The sequence below is a fragment of the Macaca mulatta genome, chromosome 11, assembly GCF_049350105.2.
Source record: "Macaca mulatta isolate MMU2019108-1 chromosome 11, T2T-MMU8v2.0, whole genome shotgun sequence".
NCBI classification, from domain to species: domain Eukaryota; kingdom Metazoa; phylum Chordata; class Mammalia; order Primates; family Cercopithecidae; genus Macaca; species Macaca mulatta.
Window position 1 is genome coordinate 76192600 of NC_133416.1, and position 26357 is coordinate 76218956.

Consider the following 26357-nt stretch of genomic DNA (forward strand, 5'->3'; position numbering starts at 1 on the left):
ATAAATGATGAGAAGGAACCAGCTCTGTGAAGAAGGCGAGGTAGGGAGAGAGGGATCTGGGCAGGGGGAAGAGGAGGATAATGGCCTGAAGCTGGATCTGACTTGGCACGCTCAGGAAACAGGAAGAAGGCTGGTATGGCTAGAGTGGTGTAAGATGAAGTAGAGAAGGGCATCCAGACCATCATGAGGGGTATGAATTTCTTTTTACATGCAAGGGGAAGCCATTAAAGTGTTTATGTTCTCATTGTTTATTTTTAGCATACATATACATACTTGAGGTGTATAATATGATGTCTTGATATACATAGTGAAATGATTACTACAGTCAAATTAATTTACATCTCCATCAACTTCCATGATTACCCCAGTGTTTGTGTGTGTTAAAGCACCTAAAATCTATCTCACTTAAATGCAGATTTTTTTTTAAGTAGAATAAATAAAAACAGAGTAAAACTATTGTTACTAAGGGCGAGGAGAGGGAGGAAATGAAGAGAAATAGGTCAAAGATTGCAACTTTGCAGTTAGGTAGGGTGAATCTAGAGATCTAATGTATAGTATGATGATTATAGTTAATAATATCGTATTGTATACTGAAAATTTGCTAAGAGTGTAGATGCAAGTATTCCTTGTCCCCTGAATCAATGTAGTACCTGCATGTGAATAGTGAGGCATACTGCGTCATCTAACTCCACTTGATTTCTGAATTTTGAATAGTGATTAGTGAGAGTTTACATATTGAGGTGTTTATCAAAAATGTATTTTACTTTATTTTGTTCCTAACGCTCAGATATCAGAAAAAAGAGCTGGATAGTAAGAGATTCATTCCAGAAACTTATTTGTATCTATTGGGTTCCCTGAAATAGAGTTAGGATGCCAATTATATTGAATATTTAATAAATGAATAATGCAGTTATTATAAACTATATTTTAAGAGAAAAGTTGAAAGATGTCCACAATGTGTTGTTAAATAAGGAAAGTGGGCCAGTCCTGTAATCCCAGGACTTTGGGAGGCTGAGATGGGAGGATAACTTGAGTCCAGGAGTTCAAGATCAGCCCGAGCAATACAGTGGGACCTCGTCTTTATGATAAAAAAAAAAAAAAAAATTAGCCGGGTGTGGTGATGCACACTTGTAGTCTCAGCTAACTGGGAGGTTGAGATGGGAGAAACTCTTGAGCCTGGGAGGTCGAGGTTGCAGTGAGCCATGATTTTGCACCACTGCACTCAGCCTGGGTGACAGAGTGATATCCTGTATCAAAACAAGAAAAGAAAAGAAATAAAGAAAAAGAAAAGTAGGTAACAAAGCAGGATTTAAAATTGCCCTGAGTGCCGTGGAGAAGAACTGTGACACATTCATGATCATCTCAATCATACTAGCTGTTCCAAGGTAGGCAAGACTCAGCCACTCTGGGCTAATAAGACCTGAGGAGAGCCTTCTTAGGGTCTTCTGAAAAGAAACTATGGATAACCAATCTCTTCTGCCCTGGCTGGATGTAAACAAAGAGGCGTGCAGCTTGACTGCTGCTGCAGCCATGAGCGGGGGAAAAACTACTCAAAGAATGAAGCCCATATCGTGTCAAGTATCATGCAGAAACAGAGAAGACCTGCTTTCTCCATGACACCGTCAGGCATCTAGACTGCAAGTTAGACAATAGAATATTATTCAGCCATTAAAAAGGAAATTCTGCCATTTGCAACAACATAGATGAAACCGGAAGATACTATGCCAACTGAAATAAGCCAGACACAGAAAGACAAATACTACATGATCTCACTTATACATGGAATGTAAAAAAGTTGCACTCACAGAAACAGAGAGTAGAAGAGTGGTGACCAGGGGCTGGGGATGGGGGAAATGAGGTGACATTGGTCAAAGGGTGCAAACTTTCAATTATAAGATGAATTTACCTCCTGGGCACCCAATGGTGACTATACTTAATAATAATATATTGTATACTGGAAATTTGCTAAGAGAGTAGCTCTTAAGTGTTCTCACCACACATAAAAAAGACAACTATATTAGGTAATTGTGTTAGCCTATTCTTGCATCGCTATAAAGGAATATCTGAGACTGGGTAATTTATTTTAAAAAGAGATTTAATTGGCTCACAGTTCTGTAGGCTGTGCAGGAAGCATGGTGCCAGCATCTGCCTCTGGTGAGGCCTCAGGGAGCTTCCAATCATGGTGGAAGATCAAAGGGAGAGCCAGTGCATCACATGGTGAGAATAGGAGCACAAGAGAGATTGAGGGAGATGCCACACTCTTTTAAACAACCAGATCTCACATGAACTCAGGGTGAGAACTCACTTATTACTGTGAGGAGGGCACCAAGCCATTGAAGAGGGATCTGCCCCCATGACCCAAACACCTCCCACTAGGCCCTACCTCCAACACTGGGGCTCACACTTCAACATGAGGTTTGGGCCAGGCGCGGTGGCTCCCACCTGTAATCCCAGAACTTTGGGAGGCCGAGACGGGTGGATCACTTGAGGTTAGGAGTTTGAGACCAGCCTGGCCAACACAGTGAAATGCCATAGCTACTAAAAATACAAAAATTACCCAGGTGTTGTGGCAGGTGCCTGTAATCCCAGCTACTCCGGAGGCTGAGACAGGAGAATCACTTGAACCTGGGAGGCGGAGTTTGCAGTGACGAGATTATGCCACTACACTCCAGCCTGGGCGAGAGAGCAAGACTCTGTCTCAAACAAACAAACAAACAAACAGAAACACATGTGATTTGGAGAGGACATACACCCAAACCATATCAGTAATGGATATGTGAATTAGCTTGATTGGGGTAATCATTTCACAGCATATATGTATATCAAAACATTACATTGTACGCCTTAAATAAATTCAATATTTACTTGTCAGTCATACCTCAATAAAGCTGGAAGGCAAAGTCTACATATCCAGATAGAAAAAGCTAGAAAGCTATACCAAAATATTAACCATAATAATGTCTGATACCTCTGAGTTGTGAGGATTGGGGAGGATGGTTGAGACAAGAGGAGAAGGTAGTATTGGTCATTTCAGAGAGAATGAGAAGAATAAATGTAATAGGATTGGCAAGCAGAGCAAAGGGTCCCCTTGACATTCAAACTTATGGAATTCTCAGTGGTTCCCTCTAGATTTAAAATGATCATGGAACCAAGCCCTAAAAGAGAGTCTGATCTGGAATGTTTGGGTCAAGTTTTCCTGACCTAAAAACAAGACAAAGGGAAACATCTGATTTTAGGTATTAAGGAATCAAATGCCAAAGAATATGCAGGAAATAACCTAATTTACTTCTTCTAACAGGTAGACAACTCTATGAAGTTCAATGCCAAGCCAACAGGCCACTGAGTGTGTCAGCAACTGCACTAGTAGATTTTTAGAGCGTGTTCGTTCAACTTGTTTTAGATCACAATCTTCACTAAGTAAACACTTTACACTGTGACACACAACCAGTGGTGCGCTAGAGCCAGCTTATGTAGGCTCATGAAAGCAGATTGTTATGTTTGTATAAATTGTGAGCCACTATGAAATACAGTCATTATTGGCCAGGTGTGGTGGCTCAAGCCTGTAATCCCAGCACTTTGGGAGGCTGAGGCGGGCAGATCATGAGGTCAGGAGATCAAGACCATCCTGGCTAACATGGTGAAACCCCGTCTCTACTAAAAATACAAAAAAAAATTAGCCGGGTGTGGTGGCAGGTGCCTATAGTCCCAGCTACTCAGGAGGCTGAGGCAGGAGAATGGTGTGAACCCGGGAGGCGGAGCTTGCAGTGAGCCGAGATCACACCACTGCACTCCAGCCTGGGCGACAGAGCAAGACTCTGTCTCAAAAAAAAAAAGAAAAGAAAAATACAATCATTATTAAAATTTTGGCTAGGCATGGTGGCTCATGCTTATAATCACAACACTTTGGGAGGCTGAGGTGGGAGAATTGCTTGAGCCCAGGAATTTGAGACCAGCCTGGACAACATAGTGGGGCCCTGTCTCTAAAATATAATAAAATTTGTAAATAAATTATAGAAAGTTAAAATTAAACAATGTTAAAAACAAATAATAATTACTCAAAACTCATCACTTCTTAATTATTGTAAGACATTTTCCTGTCATCTCTATTCTTGCAGTTACCTCTCTCCTATCTGTGTGGTAGAAATGTCATATAATGATGTGCTAGGCCGGGCACAGTGGCTCACGCCCACTCCAGCCTGGGCGACAGAGCAAGACTCTGTCTCAAAAAAAAAAGAAAGAAAGAAAAGAAGAATACAATCATTATTAAAATTTTGGCTAGGCATGGTGGCTCACGCTTATAATCACAGCACTTTGGGAGGCTGAGCCGGATAGATTACCTGAGGTCAGGAGTTCAAGACTAGCCTGGCCAACATGGTGAAACCCATCCCTACTAAAAATACAAAAATTCACAGGGCACGGTGGCACACGCCTGTAATTACAGCTACTTGGGAGGCTGAGGCAGGAGAATCATTTGAACCTGGGAGGCGGAGGTTGCAGTGAGCCGAGATTGCACCACTGTACTCCAGCCTGGGTGATAGAGTGAAAAAAAAAAAAAGAAAAGTCTCAAAAAAAAAAAGAAAAAAAATTGACAAAGACTATAATTCAGGGCTTGATTTCTTGATTTACTATTTTGTTGATCCTCTATTCATGAAAGTGAAGAAAATAATGCAGATTAAATTTTAAAAGTGTCTATAACTGTTACAATGTGAATAGCACAAAAAATTGAGGAAATACTCTTCCAATATTTGAAAACTATTATCCAGTTCAACAAAGATTTCTCCATGTCATTGATAAATTAGTGAAGTTCCGAAATGTCTTCATTGTTTCACTTTCATCTTATTTGTTAATGTAAATTAAAATAGCAATTAACAGTTATGCCAGAATACACTCATTCATCAATAATGTGAGGGACTTATTTGCTGAATCTGATAGATATCAAGCATTTATTCATAGTCTGATTTTCTCAAATTAGAGTTGAATTGCAACCACAGATTGGCTATGAATGCAAAAGTTTGGCAAAAATCAATGAAAGCATTTCTTGAGAATCAATTGGCTATATGAAGTGCACAATGAGTACCATGTATTTATTATTATTTATAAATTTTAGCTATACACGCTTTATATCAGTAAAATATATAATAAATGTATACACATATTTACATATATACATACCTCTTCTCTCAGGGAGCCAGTTGTTAAACATTTTTCAGCACATCACTATCAAAACACACATAGGCATAAACAAATTAAATTTAAAAATTCACAAAATAATACTTTATTAGTATACTAATTTATTACTGTATTACTATATATGATGCCCTCTGATATCTTATATTCTATCTCATTAAAAATACACATCCATGTTGCAATGCTCTAAATGATGTCATGACTAAAAGTTTATGAGCCACAGTTTAGAAAACCCTGATTTAGAGGTTTTTAACTGCAGGTTCTGAAATTATTTTTTGAAGAGATGCTTGGAGGGACGGTGATCAAGTGTCCTTTTTATATTCAGAGCTAAACAACAATAGGAACTCAAGAAATATGAAGCAGACAAATTTTTTAAAACACACATGATGGCAGAATTGGAAATCCGAAAGCTAGACTTTACCATCCCTAGCATAAAGACAAATTATGCAGCCGTGTTATGGTTCTAATAGTGTGTGCCTGTATTTCAACTTTTCCTATAAAGGCCTTTCCTATAATTAAAAGTCTGTCATCCGAAATGATTCTTACATCTTGATTACTTACATCTATGGAGGTGAACATTATTGTGGATAGTTTTTCAAATGCCATTATCTGCCCAAGTAGGTCAAGGACATTACTGACATACACACCATGCCTGTATTTGGTAAAAGAGAATTCAACATTTACAGAAAATGACAGGTGGTTCCAAAAATAACTAAATGTGTTAGATATCCACAGATCATGAAAGGGATAAAGTGAATTAACCTTTTGCAGTTCACCTACATCAAGTAGATATTCTGTTACTAAATTCATGTGCAGTGCCTGCTAAAGAGGGCTCACCATTTTTTGAGTTTTAGACAAGTCCTTGGGAGAAAAATCATCCCAGCTTCTCTGGCTGATATGTGTCCTTTTGACAATGTTTGCAAGAAGGCCTTTTTATGACTCCTGTCGCTGTAGCAACAGATAGAAAGCATAGACAAATGGGTTTAAACCCAGTGTACTCACCTCTCAGGCTGCCCAAGGTCACCAGGGCAATGACAACTGAGTAGTGAAGACTCGCACTGAAGGCTGAGAAGGACCAGTTCTTCTGAATTTTCCCCAAATCTGCCTAGAAATCTTGATAGTGAACCTTTCTGAGGGGAGGAATTATTTGAGAATCTAACGAAAAATGTGGGTTCTCCAGAAAAATTCCTTCCTCAGTAAACTGCCTACATTTGTAGGAGATCCACAGCTCCTCTTCAAGTTCATCCCCCCATCCCCAGGTGAAAACCCCTGCTTTTGGATGAGAATCTTCCTCTCAGAGAATCTGCCAAGAACGATAGCCAGGAAGATATACCCTTCTGATAGTTTCAAAGGCCTCTAATCAAAGAAAATAAACTTATGAGCATGGTGTGGTCCAGAATCAGTTCTATCAATTTCACCTGTACACACACATTAAAATTCACTGTCAAGAGCATCATTATTTTAAAAGTTGAGGACAACTGTGTACTCTTGGCTGCCTACAATTATTGGAAATGGGTAGAATATAAATACAGTAGTAATAATAATGGTTAATATAAATACAGTAGTAATAATAACGGCTTTCTAGCTTTCTAGGGGTTCATTCATAGGCAAAGTTCACCTAAGACTTCACAAGAAAATAAACTAAGCGAAAGTTTGCTATGAAAACTCCAGGGTTGGCTGTAACCCCAGCACTTTGGGAGGCCGAGATGGGTGGATCACTTGAGCCCAGGAGTTTGAGACCATCCTGGACCACATGATGAAACTTCGTCTCTACAAAATATACAAAAATTAGCCAGGCATGTTGGTGCACACTCGTAATTCCAGCTACTTGGGAGTCATTTAAAGCTGGGAAGCAGAGATTGGAGTGAGCCAAAATCGTGCCACTGCACTGCAGCCTGGGTGACAGAGCGAGACACTGTCAAAAAAAAATAAAAACAGAGAGAGAGGAGGAAAAAAAGAGGAAGAGAAAGGAAGGAAGGAAGGAAGGAAGGAAGGGAGGGAGGGAGGGAGGGAGGGAGGGAGGGAGGAAGGAAGGAAGGAAGGAGGGAAGGAAGGAAGGAAGGAAGGAAGGAAGGAAACCCAGAAGCATAGAAGAGACTATGGGATTCTACCAGGGATAGACATGAAGCAATGGAAGAGCCTTTGGACACCCCTTAATCCATCAATGCCCCTTGTCTTTGATATGGACAGTTGACATTTTCTACATTTTACACAAAGTGCTAGGTAACTGCAAGACAAATCCTCAGTGTTTCATCTCTCATTCTCTTCCCATATAGAAATATTGGGAGCTGGCACAGTCATGAATTCAAAGCTGAGCCCTCAACTCTCCACAATTGACCTAAGACTTATGATCGTCCATTCTCTACTATCCCTGCCCTCAAAAGAAGATCTACAATATGAGGTAAACTACAGGCCAACTTTCTAGCTTCAGGCTAACAAAGTCACTTCAGGATGCAAGAATTTACATAGAGCAAAACATTTTTACAGTAGAAATCTTTGAGACCTGTTTGGCTGCCTTCATAAAACTAAGAATCTAAGTTTAACAAGGCTTTCAGTAAGAGACCACAGATAAGCTTAATAAACAGTTCACCTCAATTAGGAGGAAAAACACAGAATAACTTAAGAACAGTAACACCCAATAGAAGAGCTATCATCTGGCTGGGCGCGGTGGCTCACGCCTGTAATCCCAGCACTTTGGGAGACTGAGGTGGGTGGATCACCTGAGGCTGGGAGTTCAAGACCAGCATGGCCAACATGGTGAAACCCCATCTCTACTAAAAACACAAAAATTAGCAGGGTGTGGTGGTGTACGTCTGTAATCCCAGCTACTCAGGAGGCTGAGGCACGAGAATCACTTGAACCTGGGAAGTGAGGTTGCAGTGAGCTGAGATCGCGCCACTGCATTCCAGTCTGGGTGACAGAGAGAGACTCTGTCTCAAAAAAAAAAAAAAAAGAAAAGAAAAGAAAAGAAAAGAAAAGCTACCATCACTGTTCTTTGGTTCTGGCCTACTGATGCATGGTGACTTCCATTGTCTCTGGTTTGTTTGCATGTTGTAACATCAAATAACCATTTGGCACTAAGTGAGCTTAACACTTTGAAAACTAAGACATTTTAGACTTCTAAATATGTTGCCCTACTGGTTGTAAACCACAAAGTACAATGAGTGATGGCTATCTCCCCTCTCACTTATTACTTGAAGTGTCATGTTTTGGTTCCAGTCCATGGATCCCAAGAAGGGTAGGAACCCTGTGGTAAATGGATATATCTAGGAAACACTTAAGCGTAAATGCTAGTTGAAAAATATATGCCTTTTGTCACGAATTCCTGTTTCTGAGGCTCTGGAATAATATGTAACACAATTGAACTTTCTATGCTATAAATACATTGGCTGTTTACATTTCCAAATGAATTTACCAATGAAAATGAACAAACAGCTTTACGAAAAGTTTTGAAGATTTTTCTCATACCTTCTATCATTGTGTTTCCCTAGGAATACTAAAGGTCAGTGAATACAATGAAGTATAAACAATGCAATGCTATCTGAAATCTGCTTTAAAACATCGAAGGAAAGAAAAATATGCATAGTGGATAAATGAAACGATTGACAAATTGTAGAAAATTGTGAAAGGTGGATGACAGGCACATGGGAGCTCATCATGCTTTTGTATTTGTGTGAAATTAAATGTGTTTACAAAATTTTTTACAAGTCAAAGTCATAAAGAATTACAGACCAGATGTGGTGGCTCATGCCTATAATTCCAGCACTTTGGGAGGCTAAAGTGGAAGGATTACTTCAGGCCAGAAGTTTGAAACCAGCCTGGGCAATATAGTGAGATCCCTATATCTACAGAGAACAAAAAAAATTAGCTGGTTGTGATGGCACACACCTGTGGTCCCAACTACTCAGGAGACTGAGGTAGGAGGACACTTGAGCCCCAGAGGTTGAAACTGCAGTGAGCCATGATCACGCCACTGCACTTCAGCCTACGCTAACAGAGCAAGACCCTGTTTCAAAACAAGCAACAACAACAAATCTCCTTAAGCAAGCTAGAAGTCAGACAGAGAAGCTCATTTGATCAATCTTGGTGGTGTATTTTAGTTAAAATGAAAAGCATTCTATATTTGTAGCAAAACCTGCCTTCATTTAAATAAATGAAGGTGTCTGTGTAAATAGTTCTCAACATCTTCCATATTCTGTTGAGTCAAATTGTAAAACGGAGTCAAGTTAGAAGAGGAGAGGGAATAAAAGAGGTGCATAGTGTGGGGTGGTCTGTTCTAGCTCTCCTACAAAAAAAAAAGTGATGCCACAGGAAAGGGTATTTGGAAATACAACTGATGGGAGAGATTAATTCTTGCAGTTAGATGAGAGAATAGGACAGTGCAGAGAAAGGACGCAAAGGAAATGAAAGAGAAGGCAGGGAAGGATGCAAGGAGTGGCAAAAACAAAGCCATCCAAAATAGAAGAAAACCTTTCAGTCCTCTCAAAGAGATTTCACACGCGCTTCTGCTCGACTCCACAATGTGCTGTTCCCATTTCAGCAATTAAAATGATCCCCTAGTCTCCGGTGACATCCACTCCTGGGAATGGGGCACGGCACCTTGTCAACTCATATAAGGAAGATATTATGGAATTGAGGCAAATCGCTCAGAAAGTAGTTCATGCTTTCATTCTCATGGAGCTTAGATAGAGGGGCTCAAGAAGCTTAGTTATTCGACCTGTGCAAAGAAACAGGATCCAGATACTTTGGAGATTAATTAAAAGGGCCCACCCTGAGGTTCACAAAGAAAGACCAAATCTTGCCAGGGCCTGGAAACTCATTAAGTGCCTGTCCAGGACATGGCATGGTGCTGAGGAAGGCCTCAGCATAGAGGCAATGTGAGGAGGGGTTATGGACCTCTCAGTGCGCTTAGCTATTGTACCACAAAGGACGCTATGAACTTGTCTCCTTAAAGAAAGGCACTGAAGATGAGGAACAGCCCCGCACTGGCCTCCAGGACCTCTTGACTACCTCCTCGCACAAAGCATTCTTCTGTCAAAACCAGGAAGAAAATGTAGAGGAGGCCAGTATTTCTAGCCAGGACAGGCTCTGAGCTAACTAACTCACATGCCAATGGATATCCGTTTCTCTGCCCATGAATTGTCCCCCAGGCACAGAGTAGAACATATGCCAAGTATGCTATATTTTTATCTGCCCCACCTTCTGCATACTGTGTTGCCAAACACTGAACTATTACTTCGTGCTTAATCCATCATGCAGACAATGCTGAAGAGTCCCACTATTGCTTATTCACGTGGTTTTATCAAATTCAAACATTTAGAAGCAGCATTTAGGAGAAAGCCATGGCATCGGATCAGTATGTTTGAGTACCACCAAGGAAAGAACAGAAAGGGCTCTGATGGCATTCTCTACGGCCCTGGAGAAAGCCTCCCAAGGTATTTTTCTTTGTAAAGAGAGCAAATGGGTATATATTTTTTCAAATTTAGGTATAACTTACATACAGTAAAAAGCACTCATTTTCTTAAGTGTGTAGCTTGATTAAATTTGACATAAGTCTACCCTGTGTAACAACCACTCAGATCAATAAATAGAATATTTCTTTTTTTTTTTTTTTTGTCTCGCTCTGTCACTCAGGCTGGAGTGCAGTGTTGTGATCTTAGCTCACTGCAACCTTGAACTCCTGGCCTCAAGTGATCCTCTCACGACTTGGCCTCCTAAAGTGCTGGGATTATGGATGTGAGCCATCATGCCTGGCTAATATATAGAATATTTCTCTCACCTCATGGGATTCCCTCATGCCCCCAGCCAGTCAATAACCCCTCAAAAGTAACCATTAACCTGATGTCTACATTTATAGATTTGTTTTTGTCAATTCTTGAATGTCATGTGGATGGAATCCTGCCATACGTTCTTATAGCATATACTCTTTTGTTTTTCTCTTCTGTCACTCCAAACTATATCTGCGAGTCTCACCAATGTTAAATATAGGTGTTCATTTTTTTTGTTGATGTGTAGTATTCTATTATGAATATTCTAGAGTTTATTCATTCTACTACGGTTGAACAGTTGGGTTGCCTACAATTTTTAGTTATTAAAAATAAAGTTTCTTTGCCGGGCGCAGTGGCTCACGCCTGTAATCCCAGCACTTTGGGAGGCCGAGGCGGGCGGATCACGAGGTCAGGAGATCGAGACCATCCTGGCTAACACAGTGAAACCCCGTCTCTACTAAAAATACAAAAAATTAGCCGGGCGTGGTGGCGGGAGCCTGTAGTCCCAGCTACTCAGGAGGCTGAGGCAGGAGAATGGCGTGAACCCGGGAGGCGGAGCTTGCAGTGAGCGGAGATCGTGCCACTGCACTCCAGCCTGGACGACAGAGCAAGGCTCTGTCTCAAAAAATAAAATAAAATAAAATAAAATAAAATAAAATAAAATAAAGTTTCTGTAAATATGTATATATGTGCTCATTTTTCTTGGGTATATACCCAGGAGTGAAACTGCTGGATCAGAGGGTAGGTTTGTATTTAACCAAACAGTTTTTTAAATTTGTACATTCTACAGAAGCAATGTCTGAGAGTTCCAGCTTCTCCACATTCTTACTCTCACTTAGAATTGTCAGTCCTTTTAATTTTTGCCATTCTGCTGAATGTGAATGATATTCAGCATAGTTTTAACGTGCTTTCCCCTGAAGTCTACTGTTGAGTATGGGTATAGCTGTATAAATACAGTGATCACTTTGGAATCATTTCCCAATGAGAGTAGGAATAATTTAAAAGGAGCATTGGAAGAAAATGACTGTGAAATCAAATACTGTACTTTCATTGATGCTTATTCCCCTCTGCTTTTTCTTTTCTACATTGCCACCTTTCTGTTTCATTCAATAAATACTTGTGAATGTTGACTCCTTTCAGTGGACAAACCAAAACTTTCTCCCTTCCCCTCTCCCTTCTCCAATTCTCCTTAGAGTGGAAACCAATAAATAGCAATAAAGGCACTGGAATGTAGTGGATAGCTTTGGGGAATTCCACCTCACCGGACTTTCCTTCTCTGAGAACTAGTCCACTTACACAGATGTGGGTCCCTAAAGTAATGTTTGTATCATGTGACACCACCTCTTCCATTGATTGGATAAGAGGGGGCGCCTGATCTAGAGGACGGTACCTTCACTTGTTGGCATTTGTTGGCGTGAGCCCAAAAGCTTTTCTATCCTGAGCATTTGGGGCTTGGGTATTGAGATGGTAGTCAGTTTACCAGGGACCCCGGAACTGAGAGGGAACGGAGAGGAGTCCAACGCACAGAGAAGAAGAGAAAGCTAGTCTACAGACAGAGAGACCAATAAAGAGATGTGCAGACCGGGCGCAGTGGCACACGTCTGTAATCCCAGAACTTTGGGAGGCTGAGGTGGGAAGATCACTTTGGCCCAGGAGTTCGAGACCAGCCTGAGCAACATGGCAAGACCCTGTCTCTACAAAAAAATAAAAAAAAAAAAATTAGCAGGGTGTGGTGGCATGCCCCTGTTAAGCAAGATGCTGAAGAGAGAGAGAGAGAGAGAGAGAGAGAGAGAGAGAGAGAGAGAGGTTCAGAGACAAGACAGAGTGAAGCTAAGAGAAACTAACTCCCACCGTGCTTAATTTCTGGTTCCATCCCTGTGGATGCTCAGCAGCCTTCCTGCCTTGGGTTCTGTGAGATGTCTTAATAGTGATTCGAGTGAATTTCCCATTTTTGGTGAAGTTAGTTCAAGTACATTTTTGTTAGTTGCCCACAAAAGTCATGAGTAAAATAATCCTTGTCCAACTCCCTCTTGGCTGTGGATGAGAGAAGACTAAACTCCATGTGGCCCGTATCTGCTCCGTCCAAGCCTCCCTCCTTCCAGGCTAACCCTGAAAATGCTAAGATTTTCTATACTAAACCCAACAAATAATGCAAATAGAATCAAAACCGGAAAGTGCTAAAAATATGAGACCATGGGATCTTCTGCAAAATTTTAGCCTCAGCTGCCTTCTTCCTCTTCCTACTTTCTTCTTTGATCATGGCCACTTTTATCTTCTTTCTCCCTTACCACTTCTCTTCTTTTGTTCCTTTGCTTCAGCCTCTTGCCTTTTAAAAACATACTGTTTGCAGAGAACAAGGATGGTCATAAAACAAAAGCATAATGGTGTGAGGATGATGTTCTCCAAACCCTGGGTGCTGTGTTTTTGTTTCCGTATGTGTCCCTATGAGACTTTTGGGCACCAAAAAAACCCTATTGACTAAAGAAAAACAGTGCCTGGGATGAGGGTTCATAAACTGCAAAGATCAAGAAGCAAACCAGGTCCCATGTGAATGCAGCCCAGTTTTCAGAGCTGTGTGAGTTTCAGCTTGATAGAGATTTCACAGACTTGCAAATACAGAAAGACAGAAGGAGCAAATGTCTTTGCTTTAAAAAAAAAAAAAAAAAGAAAGAATTTGGTAATTAAAATGAAAGCAAACAGAGTAATAACTTTAAATGTTAAGAAAAGTACCTTTTCAAATGATTTAACTGGTTTTATAATCTAGCTGTGACCCAGATGTTTACTTAGAAGACATTACAGCTCTGTATTATATGAAGTAATTAATATTCACTGCAACTGCCCCCTCAATGTTATAAAATATGAAAATAGTAGTTATGAAGTTGCTCTGAGAAACAGCCTAAAAGATGAATGAAGAGGCAGCTTCCCAAAAGGTTTGTGATGTGCTCAAAGGCAGACGAAAAAAAAGCAAGATGAAAATAGAGATGACAAACATAAACAATATAGTCTGTTTTCTCATACGTATCATCTTTTTAATTCATTTTTAATTGCCATATGTACACGTTGTTTTGTGTTTAGAACATTCTTTTCTGCAAGGTGTTAAAGGAGGAGACGGAAAAAAATACTTAATGGGTGTAGCCTCACAGCCTGAGGAAGGCCTTGAGAAGCTCTAGCATCCCTGAGAGGAAGCCTTTAAAGGGTTGGACCCAGAAAGCACCTACTAAAGTGTATCGTCTTTGTTTTCCATGATACTCAATTACATTGCAACCCAATCCTGTGGTTTCTGCGAGGAAATTCCATCCCACCTTCCTAAGCATTATTTTCTTTTTAAATGACAGAAGTGAAACAAGAAAACTGCTTTTCTCATATACTCCTTTAATCCTTAACCTACTTAGCCTCGTGTCCTTCTAGTGGCAAAAAGAATTAATCACATTGTAGTGGGGGAAAACCCATCAGTTGAAAAAGTTACGCTGTGTAAAGAGGAGGTAATAGTTAGTAACAGGCTGAAGCCTCTTGCCTGTTGCCAAACGTTTGTGTTATTTTCCCGAGACAGGATGGAGCCAGATGCTGGGTCAGACAGGTTCTGAGCACAATGGTCTCCAGTGAGATTGTCCAAAAGACATGTCCACATATGTGACTTAGGAGGACAACTTTGTCATTATGCAAATGGGGGTTAAACTTTGCTTGTGCCTTTGCAATATTTTTCCAAGTAAGTTTTAAGCTCAGGTTTTTAATATTATTCTTCGTAAGTAAGGCAACTTAATGCATGCGGTGGGGAGCAACCTGCACAGGGTTTTTGAGAAACCCTACTGGGCTTTATTTGCAGAAAAGGATATGGCTGCCCAGCATCCTTCCTCTGGCGCAGCCTTTACCTTCTCTCTCCCAGAGATTCCCAGTGTCAGAGTCTCTTTGCTGGGTCAAGTATCAGAGGCTATCAGTCACTGCTCATAAGAATTTATTGACCACTCTAAAATGCAGTCAGGCTTTGGATCTTAGTTTAAATGTCACTGTATTAGAAATACATTCCACTAGACTCCAGGCTAGCTTATATGTTATCACATTGATGATTGTATTGTTGAGATTATTTGATGAAGGTCTGCCTCCAACCTCCTGTTCCCCAACTCTCAGTTCCCAGCACAGTGCTTAGTTCGATCACTTCAATTTGTATCCTCAGTACCCAGCCCATAACCTAACCGTTTCTAGGTACTTAACAAGTATCTATTGAGTGAATGAATCAATGAATGAAAAATATATTATTTAAGGGAATGCAATTCAAAAAATGTTTATTTATTACCCTCTGCATGGTTGGCACTGAGCTGAGCTCTAGGAAATCTAATAAATGACGCAATCCCTGTGCGGGTGGTGCCCTAGGCATTAACCTCAGTCCTCTTCTCAGATCCTCACTCTCTCTGGGCAAGCACATTCTTCACAGTGGCTTTAGTCACCACCTTTGTATGTAAGGATCACAAAAATCTGATCTCTGATCACAAAGACACTTCTACCTAGATTATAGCCCTTTACTAACCCAGAATCAGACCAATAGGGAATGTCACAATTGGGGAAGCTTAATATCTGAAAGTAATTTGATGCACTCCAGCTATGTTCCGGGAGGCTTTGCCTTGGCAATTTTAAGACCAGGGTTTAGGGGAAACCTCCCTTGTCTTGCCTTGGAACTAGTTTATGAGGAATCCTAAAGCCCAGACAAATGCATATGTTAGCTGAGAACACTGGCTATCCATATGCAGAAGAATGAAACTAGACCCCTCTCTCTTGCCGTGTACAAGAATCAAATCAAAATGGACTAAAGACTTAGATCTAACACCTGGAACTGTGAAACTACTAAAAGAAAACACTGGAGAAAGGCTCTAGGACTTTGGTCTAGACAATGATTTTTCAAGTGATACCTCAAAAGCACAGGCAACCAAAGCAAAAATGGACAAATAGGATCACATCAAGTTAAAAAGCTTCTGCACAGCAAAGGAAACAATCAACAAAGTGAAGAATAGGAAAAAATATTTTCAAACTACTCATCTGACAAGAGATTAATAATCAGAATATATAAGAAGCTCAAAGAATTCAATGGGAAAAAATGTAATATCCAATTAAAATGGGCCAAATTCATCCCTGACAGGTCAGAGAAAAAAAAAAAGGGCAAAAGATCTGAATAGACTTTTCTCAAAAGAAGACATACAAATGGCCAACAGGTATATGAAAAAATGCTCAACATCAATCAGAGAAATGCAAATCAAAACTGCAATAAGATAGCATCTCACTGCAGTTAAAATGGCTCATAACCAAAAGACAGGCAATAACAAATGCTGGCAAGGATGTGGAGAAAGGCAAACTTTTGTATGTTGTTGGTAGAAACGTAAATTAGCACAACCACTATGGAGAATAGGACAGAGGTTCCTCAAAAAACTAAAAATAGAGTTGCCTTATGATCCAGCAATCTCACAGCTGGGTACATACCAAAAAGGAAGGAAATCAGTATATCAAAGAGATAGCTGTACCCCCATGTTTATTGCACACTATTCACAGCAGCCAAGATTTGGAATCAGTCTAAGTGTCCATCAATGAATGAATGGATGAAATAAATGTAGTACATATACACAATGTAATATTATTCATCCCTAAAATAGAATGAAATCCTGCCATTTGCAACAACATGGATGGAGCTGGAGAACATTGTTAAGTGAAATAATCCAGGCACAGAAGTATAAATGCATATTCTCACTCATGTGTGGGAGCCAAAAATTAGAACAATGGAACTCATGGAGATAGTGAGGAGAATGATGATTGCCAGAGGCTGGGTGTAGGGGGGAGTGGAAATGGTTAATGGACGCAAAAATATAGTTAGAAGGAATAAGATCTAGTATTTGATAGCACAACAGGGTGATTAAAGTCAAAGATAATTTATTGTATATTTTAAAATAACTAAAATAGTGGAATTGGAATGTTCCTCATACAAAGAAATGATAAATACTTCAGGTATGGATGACCTCCCCCCACAAAATAAGTATGTTAATGGCAATACCCCATCATACTTCATATTTATATAGTGCCTTATAATTAAAAATTTTAAGTGCCTTCATGTTATCACTATGGTACAGATTTATTTATTTATTTATTTATTTATTTATTTATTTATTTTTTGAGACGGAGTGTCGCTCTGTCGCCCAGGTTGGAGTGCAGTGGGCAATCTCAGCTCACTGCAAGCTCCACCTCCCAGGTTCACGTCATTCTCCCACCTCAGCCTCCCGAGTAGCAGGGACTACAGCCACCCGCCGCCGCACCCTGCTAATTTTTAAATATTTTTAGTAGAGACGGGGTTTCACCGTGTTAGCCAGGATGGTCTCGATCTCCTGACCTTGAGATTCGCCCGCCTCAGCCTCCTAAAATACTGGGATTACAGGCGTGAGCCACAGTGCCCGGCCCCGGTACAGACTTTTTAAAAGGGTTCAGGGAAGCTAATTACTTGCCCAAGTTCCAGGGCTTTCTCTGTCCAAAGCTGGTGATGAAAGAAAAAAAGAAAAAAGAAGTCTTAGGGCTAAAATTAATATATGGCATAGCGCTATGCCCCAGCTTAGCAGTATTCATTCTGTGCCACCACAAGCCTCACCTTGATGCTCTAGGAAACAATGAGTCCTGAAAGTCATTGAGTCGGTGGATGATAGGCGGGAAGAGCATTCAAGAAGGAGTAATAAGGCAGTGGCATGCAGGGAGGAGGAAAACCGAGGTTAGGAGGCCTAGTAGAAACCACAGTGTGATTCAGGTGGGTGGTGATGAGGGCTTGGTTTAGAGAGATGAAGTAGAAACACAGAAGTGCTGGAAATTAGAGGATAAAGGAGAGATCTGATTTCAAAATGTCTTCAAAGTTTCAAACCTTGGCGGTTAGAAGCAGAGAAGCTGGGAACCAGAGCAGATTTGGAGGGAGCCAATGACCTTAATTTTGGACATCGGGAAATGAGGGTGTGAGACCTATTGGTGTATCTGAACATTGTACCTTCGTAGAGAGACTGGGTAAGAAGTAGCCCCAACAAAGTGCTCCATGGAGAAAGATGAGAATTTCTCATGGAAGCTGTGCTGATCAGGCCAGGGGAGCAATTGCCATAATTCAGTTCAAGGAATATGCATCTAAAATGGGATCGTGGCTAAAGAATAGAAAGAGACAGAGCAGATGGAGGATATGGAAGAGTGGAACAAAACAGGGGTCAGAGATGAGTGAAGATTAGAGTAGAGAACAGTGTTTTTGAGGCAGGAAACGGGAGGTTCTTTGTGAAAATCTTCTAAAGCTGGTCCAACAGCTGGCATTTTGCAAGCTCCTGAAATTGTGAGTGAGGCAAGCTAGGACCATGGACCAAAGGTGGATGCCCTTTGAGTAGCAGGATTGAAGGGACTGGAATTGCAGTAAGAAGTGGGGCTGGAAATTAGCAGCAGGGAGGCGATCACTGACGTCATAAGAACGAGCGAGCTTTTTGAGCAGAAAATAACAGCAGTTGAGCAAACCAAGGACTAATCTTGGAGCCTCTCGAGGGATGCCATCTAGACCACAACTGATTCCACAGGTGCTGTGGCAATGGGAGACAAAGAATGGCAACAAAGAAAGGGGAGAAATTGCCCCTGGTGAACAGAAGGCCAAGGGGATCTCTAACTTTCCAGTTATGCCCAGGCTTTGCATGATATCTTGACCTTAGAATTAGATGAGATACCAATTCAGGTAATTCCACATCCACTCTTCTTAAGGTCTGACCAATGCCTCTGGCAACATATTACCTTTTCTGTGCTTCTTTCTTTTTTCCTTTTCTTTTTTTCTGGTTCAGTATTTGACTGCTTCTTGGGGGGTGGCTACTATGTCTTAGCTGCAACCTTCAGCCCTAGCCAAGATAGAAGTGAATTTCTGCAGGTGGCTTTAGGATCCCTTTTGCTCTCTAGCCTCAATCTGGGTTTTTGTGTAAGTATGGGATGGGAGAGGGATGAGATGTTTTCAACAGAATGTGAGAGGATATTACAACCTCCTATGTGCACATTTTTGGGGGGTCCTGTACGAGTATCAATTGACAGAGAAAACAACATGTTGTTTTTTATCAGTGACCCTCTAAGTAGGCAACTCTATTGCTTTTTAAGTCACTCTTAGGCTTCCAATAAAACTTGAGTAGGATCCAAATTTTTATCTCCAATGCCAAAATCCTCCCTGAACTCCAGATTTTCCTCTCAAGCTGCTTACAGGATATCTTTGCCTATATGTTCCACAAACACACCAGACTCTACTTGCTGAAAAGTGAGATCAGCATCTTTCTATCATATTGGCTTCTCCTACACATGTCTTATCTTGCTTAACAGAAACACCATCCAATTATTCCCTGAACCTAGAAACTTTGATTCTGCCTCTCTGTAGCAGACGCTGGCCACAAATTTAATTCCCACTCCTCCTGTGCACAGGAGCAGTGGGAAATAAGTAGTACAGTATAACAATAGAGGGAGAAGAGAAGAATGAGGATGACTATTAGAGGCAAGCATAGAAGAAGGAGCTGGTAAAAGAGTTTTTAAGTTGAGAAGAGAGCAAGGGGAAGATTGGGGTGTCTGCTGTGTAGGCCTCTTTGCCAAAACTCTATTATGGGGACAGGATGGGGAAAGGGCCATTATGCTTCAACTCTTAAGAAAAACTTTGCAGTTTTTCTGTCTCCTTCGGGAGGATCTGGTATGTGTACAGACACAGCTTAAATCCAGTCTCACACTGACATAATAAGAATGTTAAAAGGATCATATGGGGAGGAATTGGTTCATTTCTTAGTGTACTAGTCAGGGTTCTCCAGAGAAATAGAACCAATAGGATATAGATAGAGGGACAGAGATTAAGAGATTGAAAGAAAGATTAAGAGAGGTTTATTTTAAGGAATTGGCTCATACAACTGTGTGGCTGGCAAATCCCAAATCTTCAGGGTACGCAGCAGGCTGGAAACTCAGGCAGGGTTTTTATGTTGCAGTCTTGAGGCACGATTTCTTCTTCTTCAGGAAACCTGTCTTTGCTTTTAAGGCTTTCAACAAATTGGATGAAGTCCACCCACCTTATAGAGGGTAATTTGCTTAACTTAAAGCTTACTGATTGTAAATGTTAATCACATCTAAAAAAATATATTCACAGCAGCATCTAGACTAGTGTTTGACCTGACAACTAGGCACCATAGCCTTGCTCAGTTGGCACATGAAATTCATCACCACACTGGGTAAGTTCATTCTCAGTAACAATCCCTTTGGAAGCTGTGACTTCCCTTCCTCAGTCAAGGAGAACTTTATACTGCTCTTTCCACCATGCACAAAGGGAAAAACCAGCCCTGTTGCCAACCTCCAGCCAGCAAAGAGGCACAGAAGAAGAGAATGGAAGACCTCAAGGAAGACTGCCTGTGGAGGCCAAACCTGGAAGTGACATATATCACTTCCTCCTGTTCTGTCAGCCATACCTAACAGCGGTAGAGCCCAGGAAGCATCGTTTAGCTGTGCTCAGGAGGAATGGGAAATAAGTTTGTGGCCAGCATCTGCCACAGAGAGGTAGAATCAGTTTCTAGCCTCAGTGACTATTTAGGATAGTGTTTCTTTTAAGCAAGATAAGACACATGTAGGAGAAGCAGATGTGATAGAAAGATGCTGATCTCACTTGTCAGCAGGTAGAGTCTGGTGTGTCTGTGGAACATGCAGGCAAAGATGTCCTGTAAGCAGCCTGAGAGGAAAATCTGGAGTTCGGGGAGGATTTTGGCATTGGAGATAAAAATCTGGAGGCCTGTGGGTAGTATAACAATAGAGAAGAGAAGAATGAGGATGACTTATTTGAGACAAGCATAGAAAAAGGAGCTGGTAAAAGAGTTTTTGAGTTGAGAAGAGAGCAAGAAGAACAGGATCTTAAAAGTTAATGGAGAGACCAGGTGCGGTGGCTCATGTCTGTAATTCCAGCACTTTGGGAGGTCAAGGCGGGCGGATCACTTGAGGTCAGGAGTTCGAGACCAGCCTGGCCAACATGGTGAAGCTCCGTCTCTACTAAAAATACAAAAATTAGCTGCCTATGGTGGTGGGCACCTGTAATCCCAGATCCCAGTTGCTCAGGAGGCTAAGGCAGGAGAATCGCTTGAACCGGAGAGGCAGAGTTTGCAGTGAGCCGAGATCATGCCATTGCACTCCAGCCTGGGCAATGAGAGCAAAACTCCATCTCAAAAAAAAAAAAGTTAATGGAGGAGAAACCTTCAAAAAAGAGAGTGGCCCATGGTGTCAAATATTATAGAAAAATGAAGAAAATTCCGAAAATGCTATTTGTCGTTAGCGATTATTTTCTGTCTTCCACATTCAAAAATCCTCTCTCAGATTGTTCTCCTTTTGGAAAAGATCAGGGTGGCCAATTTACATGACGATATTAATAATATCTGGGTTCAAGAGAGCAGTTGAGCATAAGCATTTGTTTATGTTCCTTCTCATCTAAGACACCATTCAAATGGCAGCAAAAGAATTTTTTTCCAAGTTATGATGAAAGAATTTTTAAATTTTAATTATTTATTTTTTAAGAGACAGAGTCTTGCTCAGTTGCCCAGGCTGAAGTGCAGTGGTGCAATCATGGTTCACTGCTGCCTCGACAACCTGGGCTCAAACAATCCTGCCGCCTCAGCTTCCCAAGTATTTGGGACTACAGGTGTGCACCAACCTATCTGGTTGTTTTTTAATTTTTATGTTTTAGAGACAGGGTCTCCCTATGCTGCCCAGGCTGATCTCAAACTCGTGGCCTCAAGTGATCTTCTTGCCTTGGCCTCCCAAAGTGCTAGGATTACAGGCATGAGCCACCACGCCCAGCCAGAATTTTTTTTTTTTTTTTAATGTATACATCTGCAACAACAGAGAATAGGAGAGTTTTTAACTACTTCTGGAAAACAGAGTGAAGAAAAGAGTTGACAAAGCAGACGAAAGCAAAATGAATTGCAGCCAGCCTGAATCCACAGGAGGCGCCCATCTGAGTGAAGCCAGGAAGCAGGAGTGTGGGAGTGAGGAGAGGGCCTGAGATGGGAGGTGTGAGTAAAAGACGCACGGTGGAAAAGGAAAGTGAGAGTGCAGAATGTGAGGCAGAGAAGAAGGGGGCAGGGGAGAGACAGAAGAAGATGGAGAAGAGGAGCAGGAGGAGGGGAAGGAACAGAAGAACTAACTCATTTCTACTTAAAGCTCTAAATTGGCCGGGCGCGGTGGCTCAAGCCTGTAATCCCAGCACTTTGGGGGGCCGAGATGGGCGGATCACGAGGTCAGGAGATCGAGACCATCCTGGCTAACACGGTGAAACCCCGTCTCTACTAAAAAAATACAAAAAACTAGCCGGGCGAGGTGGTGGGCGCCTGTAGTCCCAGCTACTCGGAAGGCTGAGGCAGGAGAATGGCGTGAACCCGGGAGGCGGAGCTTGCAGTGAGCTGAGATCCGGCCACTGCACTCCAGCCTGGGCGACAGAGCGAGACTCCGTCTCAAAAAAAAAAAAAAAAAAAAGCTCTAAATTGTGTCCTTTGAGTTGCACAAGAGCTCTGACCACAGATCTGAAGAGAGAAGTGTCATCCCAACGTTGCTGGACTCTGCAGTGAGCACTGCTTGCCTGGGCATTACAGTGCAAATTCCATTTGCATTCTGTTGTTATTCAGCTACTAAAACCAATCTATGGATCAGTCATGGAAGATTAATTATGGTGTCACAATAAAATGTACTATCGGTCTTGGCAAGAAAAAATTAATAGAGCTCTACCATGGAAGAGAGGACCTTATCACTGACTTTCAAGTGACAGGTAATTCAAGACGCACAGTTGTAGATGAAACAAGGAGTGGAGGTTGAGTTGGCTGGAGGTACAGGTGAGCGCAGTGGAGGAAGTGAATGTGGCCCTATAACTGTATCAGGAGGAGGAGAGCGGGCACACAGAGGCAGTGAAATGAAGTTAAACCCTCATCCATCCTAACAGAAAGTTAAAAGGCTATATTTCAAGTAGATAAATCAATAAATATTATGTAGAGACATAAAAGTAACTGTCAGAAGCGTTTGAACCAGTCATTAAAAGCAGCTCCCTTGGAGCTGTGGGACCAAGAGGAAGGAGTATTAAGAAGGAGAAAGGCTGCTTTTATGTTTTCTGTTATTTGACTTTTTTTTAACCATGTGTAAAATTGGTTGTATTTTAATATATAAAAATGTAGAGACTGGGCGCGGTGACTCACGCCTGTAATCCCAGCACTTTGAGAGGCCAAAGCGGATGGATCATGAGGTCAGGAGTTCGAGACCAGCCTGGCCAACATGGTGAAACCCTGTCTCTACTAAAAATAAAAAAATTAGCCAGGTTCAGTGGCACATGCCTGTAGTCCCAGCTACTCAGGAGGCTGAGGCAGGATAATCGCTTGAACCCAAGAGGTGGAAGTTGTAGTGAGCCGAGATTGTACCACTGCACTCCAACCTGGGCAACAGAGTAAGACTCTATCTCAAAAAAAAAAAAAAAAAAAAAAAGTAGACACTGATATAGGAAGATCTCCAAGTAATGTTAAGTTTTAAAAATCACATTGCAGGCCGGTTGCAGTGTCTCATGCCTGTAATCCCAGCACTTTGGGAGGCCAAGGCGGGTGGATCACCAGAGGTCAGGAGTTCGAGACCAGCCTGACCAATAAGGTGAAACCCCATCTGTACTGAAAATACAAAAATTAGCTGGGCATGGTGGCGTGCACCTGTAATCCCAGCTATTTGGGAGACTGAGGCAGGAGAATCGCTTGAACCTGGGAGGCAGAGGTTGCAGTGAGCCAAGATGGCACCATTGCACTCCAGCCTGGGCAACAGAATGGGACTCTATCTCAAAAAAAAAAAAAACAGGTTGCAGAAAGATAGATACATCATGATATCATTTACACAAAAAGGAATGCAAAACAGAATGGTTCCTTATGTACTGTGGCTACATACCAAGGGATCTTCAAAAATTCATGGAAAATGCACACATGAAAAAACTATGCATGGATTTCAATTTTTTGCATCAAAATAAGCTCATACTAACTTGTTATAACATGTCTAAACAGGATCTAGCCAATGCACTAAGAAGGATAAGACATCAGTTTGAAAAGAGCCCTTACCTTTACTAGAATGAATTCTGCTAAAATTGAAGCAAGAACAAACATCAAATTTATGGTAAAGCTTGGGTGGAAGAATGGTGAAATCATTAATGCTTTACCAAAAGTTTATGGAGACAGTGCCCCCAAGGAAGTCATCTGTTCATAAAGGGTTAACTTGTTTTAAGAAGGGAGGAGACAGTATTGAAAATGAAGCCCATCATTCCAGTGGCAGACCATCCACATTAATTTGCAAGGAAAAAATTCATTTTGTTTGTCCCTTAACTGAAGAGGATAAACAATTAACAGCACAAACAATGGCCAGCACCATAGACATCCCAATTGGTTCAGTCTACACAATTCTGACTGAAAATTTAAAGTTAAGCAAACTTTCCCTTCAATGGGCAACAAAACCATTGCACCAGATCAGCTGTAGATGAGAGCTGAGCTTTCTTTTTTTTTTTTGAGACGGAGTCTGGCTCTGTCACCCAGGCTGGAGTGCAGTGGCGCGATCTCGGCTCACTGCAAGCTCCGCCTCCCGGGTTTACGCCATTCTCCTGCCTCAGCCTCCCGAGTAGCTGGGACTACAGGCGCCTGCCACCTCGCCCGGCTAAGTTTTTGTATTTTTAGTAGAGACGGGGTTTCACTGTGTTAGCCAGGATGGTCTCGATCTCCTGACCTCGTGATCCGCCCGCCTCGGATCCCAAAGTGCTGGGATTACAGGCATGAGCCACCGCACCCGGCTGGATTCTCAGTTCTTTAGGGAGGGACTAAATGGCTGGTATCATTGCTTACTAAAGTGTCTTGAACTTGATAGGGCTTATGTTGAGAAATAAAGTTTATATATTTTTTATTTTTATCTTTTAATTCAATTCTCCCGCAAACTGTATGAAGTCCCCTCATATGTTTGTATGCAGATGCACAGAAAATACCTGGGAAGATTAACACTAAACTGACAGCAGTGTTTTTGGCTGGTGAGAGGATAGGGTTGGGGGTGGGGAGCAGGTGGTCCCTGGCAGGGTCTCCCGGTCAACACTGCATAACTCACTGGGCAAGGTAATCTCTGTCAACTTGTGTGACACTGTGGTCCTGCTCAAGGGATGCTTTAACTTTGTTTGTAATGTTTAGTTGTTGTTGTTGTTGTTGTTTACAAGCAAAGCATATTGCTTTTGCAATAAAAATAATAAGGCTGGATGCAGTGGCTCACGCCTGTAATCCCAACACTTTGGGAGGCCAAGGCGGGTGGATTACCTGAGATCAGGAGTTCCAGACCAGCCTGGCCAACATGGTGAAACCCCATTTCTACTAAAAGTATAAAAAATTAGCCAGGCGTGGTGGCCTATGCCTGTAATCGCAGCTACTTGGGAAGCTGAGGCAGGAGAATCACTTGAACCTGGCAGGTGGAGGTTGCAGTGAGCCAAGATTGCACCCTTGCACTCTAGCCTGGGCAACAAGAGCAAAACTCTGTCTCAAAAATAAAAATAAATAAATAAAATAAACCGAATGACTACCAGTTAATGGCTGGTAGTTATTCAATGTATTATCCCTTCCATGAGCACTGTGTTTTTATTATGGGTCAATCCTTAACTGCAAAGAATGAATATCTAATAAAGCTGTTCAGAGATCAAGGCAACTTAAAGAGGAAGTCATGTGGATCAAGAAGGAGTCTCAGGGTTCTTGAAGTCGTCCCATATGAGCAATTGTTAGTGCTGACCATGCACATGACTACAGAGTCAATAAGGTTTCCTAACGTGCCATGCTTTCCATAAATTAAACTAGATGATTGTTCTGATGCTGAAGCACTAGACAAGCTCCACAAGAAGATCCCTGTGACTCTCTGATTTCTTTCTTATTTAAAAGAAAACAAAAGCCAGGCCTGGTGGAACATGCCTATAGTCCTAGCTACTTGGGAGGCTAAGGTGGGAGGACTGCTTGAGCCCAGGAGTTTGAGGCTGCAGTAAGCTATGATCACACCACTGCGCTCCAGCTGGGTAATAGAGCAAAACCCTGTCTCAAAAAAGAAGAAATTAAAATAAATAGTAATAATGGTAAATTTACCATGCCCTGGTTCTCCCCCATTTAAATACCCTATTACTGTGTCTGGTTCTCTGTGTCTGTGGGCCATCTTCCTAAGAAGTTCCCTGGTCAGCCTCTCTTGAAGTTAGAAAGAAGCTATTACTTGCTACGGGTGAAGAGGTGGAGAGAATAAGCAGGGTGGGGTGGGGGAGATGAGAGATGGGGAATAGCTGCTAGAAGATTAAAGAGAAAAATGTAGTGAGCGACTACATTCTGGCTTAGCCCCCTCCATAAAAGCCACAGC

General features: G+C 41.6%; 1 long non-coding RNA gene across 1 annotated transcript in view; it reads left to right on the forward strand.

Moving 5' to 3' along the window:
- LOC144332957 (uncharacterized) overlaps positions 1-26357 on the forward strand; it is a 54575-nt gene that overhangs the window by 7126 nt on the left and 21092 nt on the right. The window contains exon 2 of the long non-coding RNA XR_013401229.1: positions 7464-7588. This is a non-coding gene — a long non-coding RNA (uncharacterized LOC144332957). The remainder of the gene's footprint in view (positions 1-7463; positions 7589-26357) is intronic.